Source organism: Phodopus roborovskii, unplaced genomic scaffold (assembly GCF_943737965.1).
Source record: "Phodopus roborovskii unplaced genomic scaffold, PHOROB, whole genome shotgun sequence".
In the NCBI taxonomy this organism is placed as follows: Eukaryota; Metazoa; Chordata; class Mammalia; order Rodentia; family Cricetidae; genus Phodopus; species Phodopus roborovskii.
In genome coordinates, this window is record NW_026126408.1 from 4,862,154 (window position 1) to 4,882,913 (window position 20,760).

The following is a 20,760-nucleotide window of genomic DNA, read 5'->3' on the forward strand; positions in this document are numbered from 1 at the left end:
ATCTTCACAGCCACTTTTAGCAAGAGGAAGTGAAAGCTAAGAAAGCTCCCATAGCTTAGTTGATGTTGCACAGAGAGCAGAACTTAATGCTGCTCTAACTGATTGCCCTTTCCATTAGGTTATCCTGCCCACCTTAAGGTCGCCAGTTGTATTTTCTTTCTCTCTGATCATGCCTCAACAGACCACAATATACCTCATTGTAGCTGTGCTCTCTGCCTAACCACCCCTGCTCATCCATCACAGAGATGTTTCTTGTGTTAAGCCATTGTGAATTCCAACAAATTTGGTTGATTGACTTCTCTGCCAGGCTGTAGCAACTACAAATCTCTGTTGCGATGGTCTGTTCATTCATCTCCCCGTCCATGTACCTATTCAACTGATATTGAACAACATAGACATAATACCCATCCTTGGGGTAAGAAGAGGTTAAAAAATGAACTAGTGAAATCCTATAAAATCAAGAAATGTCAACTCCAGCCAGGGAAGCAGATCTGTGCCTTGTTCAGCCATCATCAGGGAGGCTTCCTTCTGGAGCAGATGGGAACAGATACAGAGGGAATCATAGCCAGGCATTATATAAAAAGAGAGAGACCTTGGAACACCCGGCCCTAAAAAGATGTTACTGTCCCTCCCCTCAGAGCTCAGGGAACCCTGTGGAAGAGAAGGCAGAAAGAGTCTAAGAGCATTAGGGGATGAAGAGCATCAAAGAATCAAGGCCTCCTAAAGACACTCACAGAGATTGAGGCGTGCCCTCTTGAACAGATCTGCACCAGATGGGGTCCAAGAGCTGAAAGGAGAAGTAGACACATGCTCCCATCCCTAATTTGGAAGCAATCTCTAATTGATAAACACTTGTAAATGAAAATTTAGTTTAATCCAAGTGGGGAACCACTCTTAAGGGTGGGCACATGCACAGCAGCGGAAAGCAACAGGGAAAGATTTCAGCTGCATCTTTGTCTCCTTGTCTCATAATGTCATTCAGGGAGTTTTTAGTTTTTATTCTCTCTCTCTCTCTCTCTCTCTCTCTCTCTCTCTCTCTCTCTCTCTCTCTCTTTCTCTCTCTCTCTCTCTCTCTCTCTCTGTCTCTCTGTCTCTCTCTCTCCCCCAGTGAATTTTTTGTGTATATATTGCAGCTTCCAGTTTAGTACTTTTGTGGGATTCCTGAGTTTGTGAACAACTCAGTCTGTGCATCTATACCTATTTCTTATGCCTTTTCTTGAGCTCCTTTCCTTCTGTTTGTTTTGTCTGTTTTGTCCTATTCGGTACTGGGCTTTGTTTTAGCATATCTTTATATTATATATTATTTATTATATTATCCCTTAGAAGCCTGTTTATTTTCTAATGAGTGACAGAAAAGGGATAGATCCAGATAGGTGAGAATGGGGAGGAAGTGGGAGGAGTAAAAGAAAAGGAAACTATAATCAAGATATATTACGAGGGAAAAAAAAAACTATACTCAATAAAAGAAAAAAAGAAAATTTGTGACAGATTAAAAAATAAACATCTTTGCCTTTATTTTTATTTTACCTTTTTGTCTACTATACTAACAGAGGCCTGATCAAATATTAATATAATTTTTTCAAAGTGCCAAGACAGTGTAAACATCTAGGATGAGGACTTCGGGGTAGTAAAAGATGAGGCTAGGGGAAAAAATGGGCATCATAGCAACTCCTGTGGGTGTCACAAAGGAGCCATCAAATGCCTGAAATGATTGGATGTTTTTTTCTAGCCAGGTCTCCATGGTAGCAAGGTCAAGACCTGAGGAGGAATCTGAGAAGGAAAGAAGACTAATTGGGTAGTAGTCACAAAAGATGGTGTCTGAAATGAGGTAGAGTCAAAGAGATAGAGGACACAGGTTGATGAATTCATTTCCAACTAATTAGGACACAAAGGATGAGTGGCTCCTCAGTTCCTATCCAAGGTTGCAAACTCATGACTCTCCCCCATTTTTAAGACATACTGTTCCCTGTCTACTACACCTTCCTGGCCTGATGTGACTGGGCAAAATAAGTAAGCTCGTATCTTCTGGTGCCTATTTGTTCTGTTGACAGGCTGAATAGGGCTGCATGTGACCAGATCCTGGGATTGGGAACCATGATTTGCCACAGATGTTTCCTGAGTGCTTAAAAAGCACTGGCTTCCTCTCTAGCCTATTTTCTCATGTGGAAAAGGAAAGAATTGGCCTCCACTGGGATCTTTAGATTTCCTCTCACTTAAGGAATCCTAAGATTCTGCTTTTGGCTGCTAGGTGTTGCAGTGTAGTTCTCAAAAGGCAAGCATGCCATCTTGACAAGCTGCTTAACATGACACCAACAAAGCTGCCCACTTGGGTTTGACTTCTGTTTATTTTCCTCTTCCTATTCCTAATGTATTTGATAGTTCTACCTGACTTAGACTTTTTAAACTTGTCCTGCCACATAATCCATTCCCACAGAGTGTTAGTCAACCCTATCCTATTCCTCTTTTGGTTGACTAGAAAATGGAAGATAGATAGATGATAGATAGGTGGATGGACAGATGGATGGATGGATGAATGGATCGATGGACAGATGATGGATGGATGGATAGATAAATTATAGATAATAGATGATAGATAGATATATAGATCATCAAAAGACATATACATATGTATATATATGCATATATATATATATATATGATACATGATCAGTAGATTTCTGTGGGTAAGTCATCAGAGTTCAGTTAATAAAATTTCCTTCTGCCCCTAAGAACAATTATACAAAATCTAGAACTTTCGGTCCTCCCGGCCATGTGAAAACATCTTCCGAACTGCCATGTTCTTCCATGAAGCACAGTTCCCTGACCAGGGATGCAGAGGAGACTGCCATCTGATACTTAAAACTCCTTCCTTGAATCACACATTTTATTCTTATCTTCATTTCTCTTGTTCAAATTTAAACTAATTTCCTAGCTGAAAATTCTTTGGACACATTTACACTAGTCCTTTCAAAAGAGCAACCAAATATAGGCCATCAAATTTTATGAGCATAATCATCCATCATTTATCGACAGGATTACAACCTGAGAAATGCATCCTTAGGCAATTTCATCACTGGGCAAGGATCCTAGAGTGCAGTTATACAATCAGACATGATACAGGCCAATGACTCAACTTGACCTCTTGGTACAACTAAGAAACACAATAACTGAGCTAAATGAGACTATAGCACCCTAATAAAAACATATTCATTATTGTCATTGTTATTATTTCACAATTTCATTCATGAATTTGGTGTGTTTGGCTCATTTTCAAACCATTACCCTCTCTCATCCCTCTGCTATTCCTACTGATCTCTAAACTCCATGCCTTTAGTTTTTACACTCACTCAATCCAGTTAGTACTCCCCATATAATCACAGGGGAGGTGGGAAGCTGCACATCCACCAGAGTACAAGAAACCCATCATTGACTATAGCCTTGAAGAAAAAATGATTCTCCCTCTCCCAGACCCAAACAGCTGCCAATAGCCCCTCAATAAAGGGTAGGGCCAGGAGGTCAGCTATCCTTCCATGCTAGAATTGTGGCTGTTTGATCTTGACATGTAGCCACAGCTGCCATAAGTTTATGAATGAGAGAGCTATGTCATATCCAGATGACAGCATTACATAATACTCCTCCACATCCTTTGGCTCTTAGATTCTTTTGTTATCTTCTGTGATGCCCCTGATCCTTAGTGATGGTGAGGTTAATATAGATGTCCCCTTTAGGGCTGAGCATCAGTCTCTTATTCTCATGTCTTTGGCCAGTCACACACCTCTCCATTAACTGCTACCCACTACAGAAAGAAACTTCTCTGCCCACAGCAAAGAGCATACAAGTCTAAGAGTATGAGCATCCTATTTAGAAGGCAACTTGACAGCATGACCATTCAGGGAAAGTAGTTTTATTCTTTTGGTTTGTTGAAACAGGATTTCATGCAGCCAAGCTGGCCTCAGACTTGCTTTGTAGCAAAGGATGACTTTGTACTCCTAATCCTCCTTCACCTACCTCCCAAGTAGCCAGAACTGCAAGCACACACCACCACTCCTGGTTTGTGAGTGATGCTTTGAACTATGTTGTGAAATTAGATGGCTGTAATGTCACTAGACCATTGGAAAATTTCAACTCCATTATATTCATATTGGACATCATTGTTGTCCAATACGTGATTATATTACACACAGCTGTCTTTTCCTAAAGGTATTCATTTGGCAGAGCAAGGAGATGCCCTTCGTGGGATCACTTGTCAGTTATCAGGCCAATGATAGTGCCCAGGTACTCTCATGGGCCCAGGCAAAACATCTCAATCTAGTCAACTCAAAGTCTTGAAACCATGAGGAATCAAACAACTCAATAGAATACCCTTTGTCTGAGTGCTCTGAAGGTTCAGTCACTATAGGAAGTCTAGAAAATCATGGGAAGACCTTGACACCTGGAATGAAAACACCTGGTTGAGTTCTATGTGCAGTTCTGTTTCTAATTTGAAATTTTGCTTACTCTTCAAACAGCCCAAGCTTCTCAGTTTCCTAACAGAGAATATTCACTAGATTTCACAGAGAGCCTTTCAGGTTCTCTTCTTCAAATATAAGTTAATAAGACAGGCTTTACACTATGTAACACTCTTCTATTAGCACAGAGCCTTCTGTGTTACAAGAATGCATTGTCACTCTCTCTTGGAACTTGCAATTAATTTCCTTGCATATTATGTCTCTCTCCCTTGTTGAATCATTGGCTTGAACCAGAAATGAACACTTTATTCTCATTCTGTCTTCTCATACATAGCATGGTTTCTGCACATACTTCACACTTTTTACCCACCAAGAAAAAAGAGGAAAACAACTGACTGCTTTGTAGTAAATGATAATTATAGAGCACTTTAATCTTGTGTTTATCTTTTTCCACTTAGCATATCGTAAGCAATTTGCTGTGTTTCAACATTGCATTCATATTTTTATTCCATTGAGATAACATTCTGTAATTTGCCACCCATTTCCCTAATGGGGAACAGTTATAGTTCTAGCACTCTTACTATTATCAAACGAAGTTGAAATAAATATGTTCTTGTGTATAACTCCCCCCTCAGGTTATTTCTATAAGATAACTATCTCTAGAGCCTGGAGAGATAGCCCCATAGATAAAGTGCTTACTGTCTAAAGATGAGGACCTGATTTCAAATTCCTGACACTCACATCAAAGCATCACATACCTATAACACGGTGCTCAGATGGTGGGGTGAGCAGAAACAGGTGGATGCCTAGCCAAAGCAATCAAGTTCTAAGTTCAGTGAGAGATCCCCCAATCTCAAGAAACAAGGAAGATCAAGATACAGGAAAGTGCCCAGAGTCAACTTCTGGTCTCCCTACGCATGCACAAGGGCAAACATAACTACACAGATGTGCATCCATACACATGCATATATGTCACTCTACACACACACTCACACACACACACACACACACACACACACACACAAACACACACGGGATCAAAAATATTTGATGTTTATGATTTCTAGCATTTTCTAGGGGGCTGAAACAATGTACAATTTAACCATATTTCTTTATCTGCAGGAAAAAAATTTGCCATTGATATTTCATCTTTTATTTACCTTCTGCTCATGTGCTTCCTCCAGATTGCCCACTTTTCGTTTCTTTTTAAGCTTCTGTGGTCCTTACAAGACATCTATATTGCGTGTATTTCTCAAGACATCTATATTGCGTGTATTTCTCTATGCTGTTATTTACATACCCCCTCTTCTTTAGACTCATGAAACTTAGAAGTCTTATGCACTTGTGTCTATTGGTGTCAGCCTTGGTAGGTGCTATCATTGCATTTACATTGAGAAAATCCATCCAGACATTAAAAAATAAATCAAACATGCTTCTCAGTTTGCTTACTATTTGTGTTTACTCTCCTGATTTATCCATTTGCATTCAGTCATTCGTTTTCTCTGACTTGGTGGTTTCCTTAATAGTTTGTATCTGGTTTATATACAAGTATGTAAAAATAAAGCTGTGGGTGTATTTTTCAGTTTATAATAGTTTCTCTTTACTTACCTTCCTATTAAAATTTAATACTATAACTTGCAGCATTTTTATGCCAAATGTTAATGATTTTTAAATATAGAACATATAGTGTGGTTCACTCACTCTTTTCATCAAATTTGCTCTCAAAGGATGACGAGGTCACTTACAAAATGTGTTTCCTTTCCCCCCACCCTGTTCTGAAAAGCTTCCTTGATCTTATATTAAGTAATTATGCATAGCTGCATCTATTTCTAGACTCTCCATCCTGTTATGCTGATCTATATGGCTATTTTTGTGCCAGTAAGTCCTGCATTTATTCGAGAGGAGCTCATATTCCCTCTGCAGAGTCTTTGCTTCTGTAGGATGAACATTCTTGCCCTTTGAATTGCTGCTTTTGTATTTAGCATCCAAACCCCTTCCCTGTCTATTAAAGACTGGAATCGGGCAAGGAGAGATAATGGTCTGAGTCTTTGGGTGCCTTTGAAGCCATTTCACAGGGAGAAACAAGTGTGTAGAAAGGATAGCACCTAGCGGAAAAGAGCTACGAAGTATTACACTGAAATGGTAGCTTCTATTCTAGAATGTACTGTCTTGCTTCTTGCCTCCTTTAAATAGGTTACACATCTAACAGTGTCTGTTGTTACCTGGCAGACTCCAGGCCTTCTGTTTTCTTCCTATGTGACCTTTGACAGGTGAACTTCCCAGACCTTTTTTATGTCAGCTATAAAAGAAAGACACAGTGGTATCTACATCATCAAACTATTGGAAGAGGGACCAAAGAGGCAGTTCAATTGAGTCCTTGGCACACAAGTGTGAGTATCCCCAGCATCCACATAAAAAACCAAGCATGGTTCATCTGCCTGTAGTACCAGAAGCTGAAGCAGCAGAAACAGGCCCACAGACTACCCAGCCTAGTACATCAGTGAGCTCCAGGTTAAGTAAGAGAGACTTATTCCAACAATAAAGCAGCAGGGATGATTAGAGAAGACAACCAACTTCATCCTCTGGCCACTATATGTAAATGCACACATGTTCCTACCTACTGTCTTAGTTAGAATTGCTATAGCTGTGATAAAACACCATGACCAAACCAAGCTGGAGGAAAGGGTTGTTTGGCTTACACTTCCATATCTCTTTTATCATCAAAGGAAGTCAGGACAGGAATTCAAACAGGTCAGGAACCTGGAGGCAGGAGCTCATGCAGAGACCATGGAGGGATGCTGTTTATCAGATTGTTCCCCATAGCTTGTTCAGCCTGTTTCTTATAGAACCCAGGATCACCAGCCCAGGGATGGCACCACCCACCATGGGCTGGACCCTCCCCCATCAATCACTAATAAAGAAAATGTTCTACAGACCTGCCAATAGCATGATGTCATGGAGGCATTTTCTCAATTGAGGTTCCTTTCCCTCAAATGATTCTAGCTTGTTTCAACTTGACATAAAACTAGCCAGGACACCTACCCACACATATGTGCTCACACAAGCATGCAAATATATTTATACCACATGCACATGCTATTGACAAACAATCTATGAGCACACTATAAGAACTCTTTTGACAGTGTAAACTGTTGTCATTACTGCTAACACATCAGGCATACAGATTTAGTGTTTCATTCTGTAGATCAAGGTGGTTATTCACATGCACAACTTCATGCTGAATGAAAATGAGAGCAACTTGGTATCTTTCCCTGAAGCATCAGCTAACAACCGGGCCTTCTCAGTGTGACATGAGGCCTGGCTTCTCTGTGAAAAACACACAGCATGATGGAAGGCAGGCATAACCAAGAACCTGGATCCTGCAGTTTACACAGGCAAAACCCCACACTCTCAGATAAATACCTGCAAGGTTCAAATACACTCTGTGGTTGCCTTGATGGTCCCTTGTGGTTTCAGCATGGAAGAACATTAGGTTAATGAAACAAAACAACATGGTTTTATCTTAATCTGTAACAAAACAAAGTATTACTCAACATTCTGCTCTAACTGACAGTGACATGGGCCCAGAAGCATTTGTCATCCCCACAGGGTACCAAAGGAAACAGCACCTCATATCCTTCAACACCTGTTACCTGTGCTCTCAGAAGGCCCAGGGCTGAGAGGGAGGGTGCCATATTAGCAACCTGCACATAGGACTGCCAAGTCAGACACAACCGGAAGGTCTAATTTTAGCCCTCCTAGCCTTGGCATTGTCCCTTTCAGCCAAGATATTTTTGTACCGTAATATAGTACTTTGTTCCAGCCTTGCTGGATACTTCACAAAGACCCATCAAGGACAAGGTAAGCCTGATTCAGAACTGGCCACACATCAAAGACGACCAGCACCCCTCTGACAACCTTTGGGAAATACACCTGTGCATCCATCTCCTGATGCTCTAAGAGGGGGCTATAGGGTAAGTCACTCCTACCATGTGGCATCCCTTCTTTGGGTCTCCTTTACTGAACCCTCTATTGGCTGCTCAGCAACAAGCATCTTACTCCATCATGCTAGGGATGTGAAAAACACTCCCTTCCTTTGTCCCTTCCTAAAAATGTCTGTATCCCTCTATACAACTCACATATCATGGAAAATATACCCAGTTAGGAGCAAGAAACAGTTGTTCCATTTATAAACAGCATCCACAGATGGTTTCTTATAATGACCTGGCTCATTAGGGAAGGGAAAATTTTTTTATACAGAACTGTGTACATGAGGAACCTGGAGTTCAGTGAGGACTCAGGTTCAAACAAACAGAAATCTGGAAAGGTTAGGACTATGTGCTGGTTAGGGTTTTGTCAGTTTACATAAGCGAGGATGATCTGGGTAGAAGGAACCTCAGCTGAGAAAATGACTCTACCAGATTGGTCTGTGGGAAAGTTTGTTGGAGTATTTTCTTTATTAATGTTGGATGTGGAAGGACACAGCCATTGTGAGCAGTGCAACACCTAGACATGTAGTCCTGGGCTCTATAAGAAAGCAGGCTGAGCAAGCCACAGGGAGCAAGCCAGTAAGCAGCACCCTCCATGGCCTCTCCTTCAGCTCCTGCATGTAGGTTCCTTCTTGAGTTCCTGACTTCCCTTCATGATAGACAGTGTAACATGGTATTGTCAGCCAGATGAATGGCCAGCTCTTTCTTACCATGGTTGGTTTAGGTCAGTGTTGCATCACAATAACAGAGATACAAACTAAGAAACTAATACTTGGCCCTGATGCTTCAGAGAAAGATAAGCCACACAAAGTTATCAAATCACAGAAGATCTACACACACAGTTTGGTGGGGCTCTAGAAAAACATGTCCTTAGAGTAGTGGTCCTCAACCTTCCTAATGCTGCAACCCTTTAATATAGTTTTTGCTACTGTTGTAAATTGTAGTGTAAATATCTGATATGCAGAATATCTGATTTAAGATCCCCAAAGGGGTTGCAACCCACAGGTTGAGAGCCATTGCCTTATAGTATCTGTAGGGTTTGTAGCCAACAGTTGCAGTCAAAGTTTCCCAAATGCTGGGCTTCGTTTTCAAGTAAATCATCATTTCTTGTTTCCTAGGACAAGAGCAGAAAATGTTGCCCCAGAGAAGCTATAGTTTCCAGGCCTTCTTGGTTCTGTCATTTGTCCTGCAAATAGATGCTTTTCAGTACTTTAACAGGCAACCAGAAATCTAGCCTTAGGCACCCAGATGTAGCCTGTCCCAGCCTTTGAATTTTCTAGCTAAGAATTTCAATTGCTATGAGCAGCATCTGATGGTACTTCAGCCTTTACTGTGGTATTTACCATCTCTTTCTTTCCTCATTTATTTCTTGCAGATATGTAAAACTTCAAACCTAGTGCTAATGCACTAGCCTGATAGCTCTGTCAGTCAGAGATTGTTAGTATTCAGAAATACCTGTACTGGCCTGTCCTTGGCGTTCTGACAGGATTCACCCTCAGCTGCAGCCACTAAGAGCACCACCTGGGCATATTTACTATGTTCCCTTTTAAAATGACCCTGCCTGCCTCCCATCCCTCTCTCTTTGTCTCCCTTCCTCTGTCTGTCTGTCTGTCTGTCTGTCTCTCTCTCTCTCTCTCTCTCTCTCTCTCTCTCTCTCTCTCTCTCTCTCTCTCCCCGTCTTTCTCTCCTTCTCTCTCCCACTCTTTCCTCTCTTCTCTCTTCTGCTGCTCCTGTTGCTGGAGGCTGATCTGCCCCCTTTCCTTTCCCCTTTTTATGACCTCTTTCCCTAATTTAAAAAAAGAAAGGAAGGAAGGAAGGAAGGAAGGAAGGAAAGCCCTTTTGAACCCTGTCACATGGCATGCCACTTTTCTTAAATGACAACAGAGAAGACAAAGCAAAGTTTGGGAGAGGTGACTCACCTGGCAGTCCCTGACCCAGTCAAATAAACCCTGAATCCAACATGCTTTCTCTGTATTACAGCCTATCTAGCTATTGGGAAGCTTGCATGGGATCTCCTAAGTATCACAGTACATATTCATTTCACTCAACTAACTAAGGGTGTCAGAACTGAAGGTCTGTGACTGCCAGTGAAACCTCACATAATGATGTGAATTGTTTAAAAATGGCAAGTCCTGAGAAGAAACAAGAGTGGCTCTCACCTCAAGTTTGACCAAAAACTGCTATTTGTTTGTTGAAATGGAAGTTGTATAATTTTCTTTTCTGAGTATTAATGTTATACGCACCCAGAGAGATGACAGAAAAAGTGAAATATCAGCATTGTATGGCCACCAGTCCATAATGATATAGTTCACACCGCCAGAGACACTAGGATACAAGGAGGAACCTAAGAGATTCATACAAGGTCCCTCACAGAAGGGGAAAGGAACAAGATCTCCTGAGCATATTGGGAGTGGGGGGAGGTCAGTGAGTGGAGAGGAAGTTAGGAGAAAGAGAAGGGCAGGAGAGGAGAACATGTGGGACCGGGAAGATTGAGTCGGGGGACAAATAGACAAGAGCAAAAACAGAGACATCATAATAGAGGGAGCCATTATAGGTTTGAAAAGAAAACTGACTCTAGAGAGATGTCCAGAGACCTAAAAGACGACCTACATGACTGGCCCCAACTAACAATCTGAGCAACAGTGGAAAGGTTACCTTAAATGTCCTTTCCTGATAATGAGATTGATAACTAACTTATATGCCATCATAGAGTCCTCATCTAGTGGCTGATGGAAACAAAAGCAGACACCCACAGCCAAACTCCTGGAGTCCAGAGGGAGGAGTGATAAGAAAAGGGGTCAAGACCAAGCTACAGAAACCCACAGAGACAGCTGATCTGAACAAGGGGGAGCTCATGGATTCCCAGACTGATAGCTGGGAAACCAGAATTGGACCGACAGACCCCCTGAACATTGGTCTCAGTTAGAAGGCCTGGGCAGTCTAAGGGACCTCTGACAGTGGAACCAGGATGTATCACTCTTGCACAAAAGGACTTTGGGAGCACATTCCCCATGGAGGGATACTCCCTTAACCTAGAGACAGGAGGGAGGGCCTAGACCCTACTCCAAATGATTGACAGATTTTGATGATCCCTCTTGGAAGGCCTCAACTTCCCTGAGGAGTGGGTGCAGAATGAGATGGAAGGGGAGGTCTGGGGCATGGGAGGGAGGGAGAGGGAACTGGAATCGATATATATGTATGTATGTATGTATGTATGTATGTATATATATGATTTAATGTAAATATAAATTTAATGTAAACAGAAAGTGTCCAAACTTCCTGTGTCTACAAGCTATGCAAATGTGGAAATAAAGTAAAGCAAGGTGAAACTACGCATGCTGCTTTGTGACCTGCTTTCCCAGCTCACTGGGTTATTGTCACGTCTTCTGTCCTTTGATCTTTCTTTTGGGGACATCAGATATACACTTACGTGCAACATGATCGTATAGGTCATGATGCATTCTTATCATCCTGGGTTCCATCCTGAGCTCTGCATAAGCAAGACATAGTGGTACATGCCTGAAATCCTAGCACCTAGGAGGCAGATGCAGGAGGATCCAAGTAATTCAAGGTTAGCCTCAGTTACATAGCAAGTTCAAAGTCAGCTTGGGGTACCTAACACCCTGTCTCAAAAACAAATGAAAGGAAAGAAAATGAAAGAGAGAACGAAAGATTGATTGATTGATTGATTGATTGATTGATTGATTGATTTCAGCATCCATTTCTTCCCACTAGAACATTTTACTTAGAAAAAGCCTTCTTTATATGAGAAATTGAAAATTACCTGTATTTAAGATCCAGATAGCTGGATGTGCTGGCTTACACCTCTAATGCCAGCACTTGGGACTAGAGGCAAAAGGATCACCCAGAAGTTCAAGGGCAACCTAGCCTACAGAGCGCAGTGTTTCATGGCCAAACAAATGGCTCAGAAGTTAAGGCAATTGTCACCAAGATTGACAACCTAAGTTTGATCCCAAGAACCCACATAATAGAAAGACCCAAGTTCCTTGAGAGTATACACACATACACACATACATACATACACACACGCACATGCACATGTACACACACGTGCGCATGCACACACACACACACATTAGTGCACACACACTAATAATTGTGAAAGAAAACTAAAACAAATGGCTCAGCTACATGATTTAATGTACACTTCTAGAACTGCTGTAGAGATAATATCTCAAAAGCATGGTTAGTACAAAGATCTCTCAAAAGGGGCTATACGGTGGCTTGAGGTTTGGAATGTGAGGGGGACTGAGATGTAGGACCCAGGCTCATTTGGAGAGCAATGAGAGGATAGCAACTTCAGTGCTCAGGACCCAACACCAAGACTAGGATGTGCTGGGGCCAAGGGACAGTCTACTGGTCTACTCCTTTCACCACAGCTCCCTGCTGCTCTGAGATAAGGGCCATGGTCCCTTCCCACTGGGTCTTGGCAGCACAGCCCAGAGCACAATCTGTTGGGCAGAAGGCTGGGATTATTAATGAAAGCTTTTCCTCTGTTACCTCACAGAACCAAGCAAGGCTCTGACAATGCCAAAGGAGGCCCATTTCCTTTCATAGACGCTGTTCCTCAGAAATACACAGTGGTTGGATGCACAGGGCAATGAAAAGAAGGTGCAGGTTGCAGCAAAGGGGGTGGCTGCTTGAAGCACTTCCAGAGGAAAGGTCACCAGCTATTAATCAACTCACAAGTCTGTTCAGTGGCTGAGCCAAAAACTGGATGGAAAACTCCTTTGCTCAACAGTTGACGCTTCGCCTGAGCTATGGGATCCTCAAGCGACTTTTCTCTGCCCAGTCACAAGCAAAATACTTTTAGTTGAAGGAAGCAGAATGCATTATTCTTTACATCTATGTCACTGTCCTGGTTTCATGTCTGTTGTTACAAACAACACTTAACAATTGAAATGATACACACACATGCATACATGCACACATGCAAACACACACACACACACACACACACACACACACACACACACACACCGAGTCCAACAGGCCACCATGACCTAGAAAATTCCTCATTGAGATATTCTTCCCAGGTGATTATAGGTTGTGACAAGATGGCAATTAAAGCTAATGAGAGCATTCTCTGACAGAAAACCTGTCAGGAACAACTTCAGGGAGGAAGGTTATATGTTGGCTCATAGCTCAGAGGGTATGACTAGTCCATCATGGTAAGGAAGACGTGGTGTCAGGAGTCTGTGGAATGACTTGTTAAATATGAGCAGATCAGAAAGCAGTTTGGGTCAGGACCATATCACCTTCAACACTTGCTCCCAGCAACCTGTTTCTCCTAACTATGCCTTAGTTCCTAAGATTCCACCACCACACAAAATAGTGCCACTGGCAGGAGAGTAAGTGCCCAAATGTGTTAGCCTATGGGAGATACTTAGTATTGCAACCATGGCAGAGAGTCAGCAGAAGCACCTTAGAACTCCCCTGCCCCGAGATTTGCGTACTCCTTTGTATGCAAACCAGTAAAAGCCATCTAGAGTGATTCCTGTATGCCTCTTCTCTTCTACAGAGCATCCAAGCCTGCATATTCTAGATCAGCCTGGTTTCTGGGCCTGTGTGGGGGTTGATAAAACTATTGTGGAAACACCTGCTTCTTGAAAGGTGCTGTTGGAAAGAACTGAACATGCCATCTTATTTACCCCATAACAGCCCCATGAGGAAGTACCATCATTTTCATTAGATAATGGAGGGTTCCCAGATCCCAATAAATATACATACTTATATTTATCAGAAGCTTGATTCTAACCTGAGCCTGACTCTAGAACATACTTCCTGCCCACCCCATACTCAGTCCAATTGACTGTGAGGGAGATGTTGAACCCTGGTAGAAAGGAAGAGAAACCAATAAAATAGATGGTAAAATGGAGAAGAAACATTCCCAAAGTTATAGACAGACACTGAGTATGACTTTGGTCTGAGTTATACTTCTCAGATCATTGAGAAGTGTCCACTGTGGCTTAAAAACATTAGGAAAAGATGACACATAGTCATTGATCCATAATTAAGTCCCTTTGAAGAGACTTTCACTTGGGAAATCCAGTGGTCTACTGGCAGCTCCCATCCTGGAGTCAGGAGTAGGCAGGCCATCCTCCTGAAGTCCCAAAGCCACAGCAGGTTCTCAGTCTGTATCCTACACAGGGACAGCTCAGACGGGAAGTTGGTAGACAGTGGATAAGGAAGTCCTAGTTGGCGAGGCTTTTCTTTATACCCTGACCACTTGCACAGATCCTTTCCAGCTCTGTAGGGACCTGTATCCACCTCAGTCCCCCAGGGATCACAGGCATGGGCACAGCAGCAGTGTACAAGCCTCCTGCTGAGGACAACACTGGCTTCTGTTACTAACTCCCTGTGTTTTCTGGCCTAAGTGCCCTGACCTCCCCAGGTCTCCAGCTAGAAAACAAAGCAGTTGGATGATTGATCCCTGGGGCCCATGTCTGCTTTCACCTTCATGTACACATTACACTTTTCCTGAAAAGATAGATCTCTTGTTGCTTGCCCTAACAACACCACTGCCACTGCCATCAAAGTATTTTTTTTTCCTCATTTATTATAGATCAAATAATGTCCTTTTGCTTTTCATCTTGAATCCCCGGGATGGAGCCTGAGCCCCACTACCTAATTCAAGCTTGTGGCCAGAACCTCAGCTGTCATCCCACGAGGTTCAAGTTTGTGGGGATGGCATCAGAGGACACTGTGAGAAAGGACTTCTCCCTGAAGCTGCCTTGGTTCCCAGACAGTATTGAAAGGCCAGCCTGCTACCAACACCCCGGCTGTCCCCTGAGACATACTGCTGGGGGCTTGAGTGTACTTGGCCCTTGGAGGAAGGAAAAAAAAGTGGAATAGAAATTATCTAGCTCTCAAGTAATCGTCTTTATTCAAAAGGAAACCACTATTAAATGTTCTGGGCAACTATGGTTCTTAGATTTTCACATTGAAATGGGCTTTAGAAACTAGCAAGCCAGAAGCATTTGTTTACAGGACCCTAGGGGAATGGCAATATGGGGAGGGAACGCATTTCAACCTCTTTGTACAGAGACAAACATGCTTGGCTACTACAGCCTTTTGAGCCTTTGGCTTAGGGACAACATACTTCGAGGGTCAGGGGTGGGACACCAGCTGGCTCAGTATCCCAGGGTTCTCACCACAGTTGAGCCACCAGCTGCCTCTGTGATCTAAGAGGACTGTCACTTTACTGAGTGTCAAATCCTCTAGCCTAAAACAGAAGGCTTAGACTAAGAAGTGCCTAGAGGCAGCTCTCCCAGGCTCTAGGCGTTCCTATGAATATGGTTTCTGAATTATTCATGCCAGTCCCCAGTACAAGACTCTAGGACCCACATTAGAGATACCAGGAGGGAGAGTAAGGACTCAGAGGGAACTTGGGTCATCTATATGCTGCCCTAGGTGGTCTCAGCCCTTCATGGCATGCAGTGGTACATCAAAGTTAACCAGCCATTGAACTCTTCTGGCTTGTGAGCTGCAAGGGTCCCACAAAGGTAGCCAGGGGTGATTCATGTGTCCCAGCAGATTTGGAGTTTTCCCCTTGGAATTAGTCACAAATAAAGTTGACTGACTTGCCTGATTTTATCTCTTTTTCTGTCCCCTGGCATTACAGTTTTCTCTAATGAACATCATTTGATCATATTTAAGATGTATGAAAGTCTTGTGAGCCCTTCAAGGCTGGAACTGTTTTTCCATTTATATCCCACTGTACCCAAAGCAGACTATTTCCCCCAGACTTGCTTAGGAATTCCTGTCAAATAGAGTTTCTCTGGGGGGGGAGGGGGGTCTCTGTCTGCTCCCATTTATAATACATCTCATCATCATAGCCAGGAAACTGGCATTAAATACAAGAAGAATGGAGGACTGAAAGCCACACGTGGAAGAAGGCAGGAATGAATAGGACCTTGTAGGAACAGTAATGTTTAGGCAGGCGACAATGAACAAAAGGCAATGCCAGCAAGCAACTGATGCATGAACAAGACCAGCTTCTTCCAGTTATCTCTGTGTACAGACAAGAAGCCAAGAGCTGGAGCTAAGAGCTAATTTGTCAGAGGCTGACCTGGTAATTCGACACTAGAATCAGACTGGCTCCCATCCAAGCCATCTACCACCCTAGTGAGTGTTGCGTGCCTACCAGAGGTTTGAAACCTATGCCCCAAAGTCCTTTCTTCTGCTGGGCTGGGCTGCTGTCCAAGCCTCTTTCCCATTGTACTTATGCTGCTGTGTGTCTGCACATGTGGTTTGACTGCTCCATCTCAGCCACCCAGGCTATAGATGAATCTTACTATGATTCAACCAGGCTGATTGCCAGATTACCTGGGAGGAGCTGGCTATGCAGCTCTGTATGCCTGTTGGAATTCAGTTGTCCCTGGAATGTACTTGGAAGCTGCATTTAACACAAACACACACACACATACACACACACACATTCACACACACACACACACACACACACACACACACACACACACACACACACAAACAATTATCCTGAAGGGACTGTGGAGAAAAGATGTACACAGGTGCTTTCCAGGTATGGAAAAGGCTTTCCTTCCTACAGGAACTCCCTGTCTATTCCCAATGACCCGCTCTGTTCACTCTTCTCTGGAACCTGCTACTGGATAGGGTAGGATGTAGACAGGAACTAAACAAACCTTGTGGCAGGACTACCTGTGATAATTGAAGCCTCCAGACAGGAGATGGTGGCCTGTATCAATAAGCAAAGGGGCAGGAGAGGTCTATGATCAGGCTAGGGCAAATCATTCAACTCTCTCTGACCTGCACAGCAATCTAGCAATAAAGGGAGAGTTAAGATGATCTCCTTCTGACAGCATTGTTATATGAGTCACATGAAAGCCATTTGGACAGTAAGATATATACAAGTCCCCCATCTATCAGAGTGCCATTTGCAATTAAGTGATGGGGGCTTTCTGTTCCAGAGCCCCATCCTCTCAGATCTTGTGCCCACTAAGGACGTCAACCTGATCCTTTTGCATTTAGTCTTGAGCTTGTTTCTTCCAAATCTCAGGCACCAAGGTGTTCATTTGGTCATGGGTGGGGCTGGGCTTCCCCTTATTGCCTGGAACACCAACTTGAAAGTAAAGCACAGTTGCTGTCCCCTCCCTTCTTGGGTAACAAAAATGCTCAAGTGACAACAGATTCTCAGGTAAAAAAATACAGGGTGGACGTGTGCTGACACAAGCCTGTCTGAAGTCTGTGACTTTTATAGTTAGAAAAACATGTGCAGACAGTCAGAGGACAGAGGAGCTAGGGGAGCATCAGCGATCACTTGACCAAACTCGTTCTCCTCTTAAGTGGAGAAACTGAGTGAGACGGAAAATGAATTCTCCCAAGATCACAGAGTAAGTTGGAGACAGAGGGAACATTCCTCCCCTCACTGTATGTCATGGGAACTCTGCCTGGAAAGATTATAAGTCTTGCTGTCATTTGTTCCCTTTCTGCCATTCTGGATCCATGATAAGAAAGCTTGCTTGGCTCATACCACTGTAGCCCAAGTAAGAAGTCCATGAGATGGAAGCATCAAGCCAAGTATGCCCATTCATTTAAAAACCTTGCCACACATCATCTTTCTATCAGCCCACAAGGATACTGAAGTGAAAGACATAGACTCTGCCTGTAATGTATTCAACAATAATGAATGAGAACAGACAGGTAAGACATCTTTAGCAGGGCAGGCTATTTTCCACTTAGTTAAGCAAAACGTATCTGCCATCTGTGGGCTATATCTCAGACTTAGGAGTCCATCAACCCTCTTCATATCAAGATAATGAGACTGATTTCCCTGGGAAAATGCACATCAAATATGTGAGTCTGCCTTACTACTCATTCCCTATTAGATATGGAACATCTAATAGAAATTATCAAGGAGGCAAAGACAGTCATCCCTCATCCCAGTATCTCTCTTGGTCTCTGTCTTGGTCTCTCCCTCCCTCTCTCTCACAAAAAAAGAGGAAGAAAGAAAGAAGGAAGAAAAGGAGAGAGAAAGGGAAAGAGGGAGAAGGAAAGAAGGAAGGGAGAGAGGTAGGAAAGGAGGGAGGGAGGGAGGGAGAGGAAGGAAAGAAAAAATAGGGACCATGGAAGCTGTACCAAGAGAGGCAAGAGACCTAGGATGGGGAATTGCTCCACCATGAAGGTCTCAGATGTGAACTGGAGTGAGTTAAACAGAAAGGAAGGAATTTGCTCAAACAACAAAGGTGGACATCATTCTAGGGAACTTAGAAGTCTGCAATGTGCAAGCTCTGAAACCTATAACCACTCATTATTGTTACCATATGGAGTGAAACAACAGACTGGAAGAAAGGGAGGCTACATAGCAAGCAGCAGATCATGTGTCATGCTTATGAGATGGCACCATGTTCTGAGGTTTGAGGGGGCAGACCTACTGCTAAGGTTGGTGGCTCAAAACTACTCATGCAGCTGTGCCTTGTGGGAGGTTAGGATAGAACCTGGGGAGCAAGGAAGGAGAGCCTGATGAGGCCTAGGCTGGTGGGGGTGGGGATGGCACAGAGGCACAGTCACTGAAACAGGCCATAACAGGACTTTGTACATGGTCTACCCACTCTGGGCACACCTGAGCAATAATATTGACAGTGACTGTAACCAAAAGGCATGAAGTTATGAACTAGGTTCTCCAGAATTATGACTCACAGCCCTGACAATGCCTCTTGTGTGTGACAGAGACATTCATCTTCTCCCAGCCAGTGGGAAGAGCTTAAGGCATCGCAAATGATCCATGGAGAATCTACTTTTTCTTAAACTGTAACGCTGCTAAATTTCTGCAGGTATTTGGGGAGTGGTTTCTGGTAACTCTTAACCTATTTCTTATTATTAATTACTACATATTACCAAGTGTGATTTTGGTAAATTTTTCTCTAATGAGCCAGCCAATCCAGCAATGTTTTTTTTTTTCCCTTCTTCAAAGTGAATCAGATCTATCTGACTCTCCAACTTTTGCTTCTTCTCTTCTAATCCAGAGACAATTCCATCCCCTTCTGTATCTCTGCTGATGTAGTTTAGTCTTGTAAACCCAGTTTCAAACCCCAGCTCTGCATCGGCCTGGTTGTGTGATCTTGTAGAAGTTACCACAGTGCTCTGAGTCTCAGAGAGATGTCCTGGTCCTTGTTGAAGTATGTGAAGTGCTCCATCTGGGGCAGTGATTCTTAATCTTCCTAATGCTCTAACCCTTTCATATAGTTCTTCATGTGTGCTAAACTCCAGCCATAAAACTATTTTCATTGCTACTTTGTAACTGTAACTTTGCTACTATTATGAATCATAATGTGAATGTCTATGTTTTCTGAAGGTCTTAGTGACCCCTGTGAAAGGGTCATTTGATCCCCAAGGGGATTGTGACCTACAGGCTAACAATCACTGATCTAGGGCCTTCTCCAAGCCAACATTATATATATTCAGAACTTATTACTGTGAGATGTGACTCTAATTTATAATAAAAATTGATGCCTTTCTCTCAAAAACAAGGTAACAGCCTGAAAGTTTTGGTGGCCCATCTTTTGATTCTGAGGCTAACAGTGAATTACAGTTTTCTTATACAGATTAATTAAATCTCACACCTGAGTACCCACTTGATTTCCACATCCAGCTGTGGAATGCCACAGTAACTTATAATTAAGAGACAGTTGCTAATAAAAGACTTCGAAATGAAAAGTCAGAGCAGAAGTAAACAGAAAGATTCCACAATACGGGGCAGAACTGCTGATCCCGGAGCCCCTTTGTCAAACAGAGGAGCTTGGAAAATAACTGGCCATCCTAAGGTGTCCTCAGAATGGCTCCATGTTGCTGGGGTGATGCCAGGATGGAAACTTTCCTGGAAGTAGGGAGTGAGGTTTGCTTTCATTGTAGTGAAAGACCTGTTCAATGTCGGGGCAGGTTACTAATACAGGGTGCAGGAGCAGCTTTAGGAGAAGATTAAAATAATTACAACAGCAAAGTATAAGATGACATTTTCGCCTCAGGGATGTTGCAAGTATAGACCTGGTTAAAGTGTATGGAATAACTGGTCTACTTGAGTTCATTCTTTAAAACCTAATTTACCCTGCTAGTTACATCTCAAACATCTTCTGGGACTGTTCTCCTTCTGATGTGTCCTCAGATTGTCCTGAATTTTTATTCAGTCACTCTGGGGCTTATCGGTCACAGTTTAATGATTGCATTATACTAAAACAACAACATTAAATATTAATTATCCAGCAAAGATACAACCATTTTAATTTTGAGGTTTTTTTTCATCTTTGCTTGTTTATTTCTTAATT

General features: G+C 42.7%; 1 protein-coding gene across 2 annotated transcripts in view; it reads left to right on the forward strand.

Moving 5' to 3' along the window:
* The window catches only part of Vsnl1 (visinin like 1), a 100,186-nt gene that overhangs the window by 28,829 nt on the left and 50,597 nt on the right, over positions 1-20,760 (forward strand). The gene's annotated exons all lie outside the window — the stretch shown is intronic.